Genomic DNA, 2,500 nt, shown 5'->3' with positions numbered 1-2,500 from the left:
GAGGTTCGAGAGAGGGAGGAGGAGGGGGCGCGCGGGAGGCGCGGGCGCCCGGCCGGAGGCGCGGGAGGCGCGGGCGCGCCTCGGTCCCGGGTCGGCGGTGGTCCGGAGGGAGTGGGCTCGATCTCGGCGAGCCCACGAGCCCCTTCCGGCCTCCGTCCGCCCGGCGTTCCGAGGCCGCCGCGTCCTCCGCGCCGCCGCCCCCGGCGCGTCCGTCCCCGCGCCCTCCGGTCTCCCGCGAGGCGGGCCGGCGTTGTCGCGCCGCGCCTCCGTCTCCGGCGCCGTCCGTCCCCCGCTCTCGCGGGCGGCGGCGCCCTCGGCGCGTCTCGGGAAGGGCGGCGTGGCGGCGCGAGCCCCCGCGGAGTCCCCGGGGTCAGGTCCCCCGGGGGCCTCGGAGCCTCGGCTCACGCGGGGTGCCCGCCGCCCGCCGCCTCCCGTCGCCCGCCCTGGGCCGTTCCCCGGCCGTCGGCGTCGTCGTCCGTCCGACGGTGCCTCCGCGTCTCCGCCCGCCCTCGGCGCCCCGGGCGCCCGCGTCCGGCCGGCCACGTCCGCCCACCACCCCCGCCCTGTCCGCTCGCTCCCCGCTTCCCCGCCGCAGCCCCTCGCCCTCCGTGGCGAGGGGCCTGGGACGCGGGTGCGGGGAGGGCCCCCGGGGGAAAGTCGGGTCGGGTCTGGTGGCGTGCGTCGGACGCGAGGGGGGCACGCCCGGCGTCGAGGGGGCCGCGGGCGCGGTGGGCTCGTCGGTCGGCGGCGCCCGGCGGTGTGGGGTTCGGTCACGGGCGGGCAGCGCCGAGGCCTGCGTCCGTCCCCGGGTGGCCGCGGGCGGCGCGGGCGGCGTCGAGGCGGTGGCCGCGCGGCACTACCCGCTCCGCCTCGTCCGTTGCTTTGGCTTCCCCCCATCCAGGTACCTAGCGCGTCCCGGCGCGGAGGTTTAAAGACCCCTGGGGGGCCTCGCCCGTCCGCCTTGGGTCGGGGCGGTCGGGCCCGCGGGGAGTCGGGAGGCCTGGCCCTTCTCCCCCAGACTCCGCCTCGCCGGGCCGGGGCGCCGCGCCGTGCCGCGCCGCGCCGCCGTCGCGGCGGCCGTCGGGAGGGGGCGTCCCCGGCGGCCGTCGTGTCGTCGCGTGCGCGCGCGGGCGTGTGCGCGCCCCCGCGTCCTCGGGCGAGGCGGGAGCCCCCGGGCGCCTGTGGGGTGTCCGAGCACGGCCCCGCGGGGCCCGTGCCGGACGCCCCGTCGTCCAACCTTCCGGCCTCACGGAGTCTGGTCTCGTTGTGCCTTTCTGGCCGGCCGGAGGCACCCTCCGGGGATGTGCCGTGCCAGGGGCGGGCTCTTCCCCCGCCCTGCGGGGGGACCCCGCCGTTCAAACTCGTACGACTCTTAGCGGTGGATCACTCGGCTCGTGCGTCGATGAAGAACGCAGCTAGCTGCGAGAATTAATGTGAATTGCAGGACACATTGATCATCGACACTTCGAACGCACTTGCGGCCCCGGGTTCCTCCCGGGGCTACGCCTGTCTGAGCGTCGCTTGACGATCAATCGCCCCCGGGGTGTGGGTGTCGCCTGCCCCGGGGTGCGCGGCTGGGGGTCTCTCGCAGGGCCCGCCCCGGGCCCTCCGTCCCCCTAAGTGCAGACGCGGTGCCCCTCCTCCGCCCCGCGCGCCCGCCCCTCCTCCCACGCGCCCCGGCGCCCGGTCGTCGGAGGCGCGTGGGGGTCGGCGGCGGCGGCGCCGCGCGGGGTCCCGGGGTGGGGGCCGCCGCCCGCGAGTCGAGGGAGAGACAGACGCGAGAGCTCGCGCCGAGGTGCCCGTGGCCGCCACGGTGCCTTCGGGGGCTCCCTCGCGCCGCACGCGGCCTCGGGGTGGCCGGGGCGGGGACGAGACGGGTCCCGCGGCGCGCGGTCGGGGCCGCCGGGTTCGGGGGGCCCGCGTCCGGGCCGCCTGTCCGGTCGCCGCTCGCCCCCGTCGGCGGTCCGTCCCGGTGCGTCCGGCCGGCCCCTCGCCGGTCCCCGGCGCGCCCGGGTCCCGGACCGTGACCCCTCCCCGGCCTCGCCCCGTCGGGGTGGCTCGCGCCGAGGCCGAGTCGCGTGCGCGGGGCCGCGCCCCGGGGACGCGTGCCCCGGCGGTGACCCGCGGGACGCCGCGGCGTCGTCCGCCGCGGCGCGCCCTCCCCTGGGTCGCGGCCGCGCCGCGCCGTGTGCCCCGAGCCCCGGGCGGGCGGGCGGGCGCCGCGTCCGCCGCCCGACGGGCCGTGGCGGCTCGCGGCGGAGGGGCGGGTGTCGGGAGGCGGTGGGACGCGCGCGGGTAAGGTCGGCGGTCGGGGGCGACCGCCGGCCCCGCCGCGCCCGCCGCCGCCCCTCCGCCCTCTCCTCCCCCGCGTCGCCGCGACGCGTCCGCCGTGCGCGTGGCGGCGTCCCGCTCCGCCCCCCTCCTCCCCGGCGGGGCCCCTCGCCCGTGCCGCCGGCTCGTGCCCCCGTCTGCCCGCCCGCGTCTCTCCGCCCGCCCGCCC

At 81.5% G+C, this 2,500-nt stretch overlaps 1 non-coding gene across 1 annotated transcript; it reads left to right on the top strand.

Annotated features, from left to right (window-relative positions):
- The first annotated feature begins 1,367 nt into the window (after positions 1-1,367).
- LOC139043238 (5.8S ribosomal RNA) lies at positions 1,368-1,520 on the top strand. The gene has a single exon (XR_011500294.1). It is a non-coding gene; the product is annotated as a 5.8S ribosomal RNA (ribosomal RNA).
- The last annotated feature ends 980 nt before the right edge of the window (positions 1,521-2,500 follow it).

The sequence above is a fragment of the Equus asinus genome, unplaced genomic scaffold (genome assembly GCF_041296235.1).
Source record: "Equus asinus isolate D_3611 breed Donkey unplaced genomic scaffold, EquAss-T2T_v2 contig_195, whole genome shotgun sequence".
NCBI classification, from domain to species: Eukaryota; Metazoa; Chordata; class Mammalia; order Perissodactyla; family Equidae; genus Equus; species Equus asinus.
Note: the sequence above shows the minus strand (reverse complement) of the source record. Positions and strands in the feature narration are given on the sequence as shown.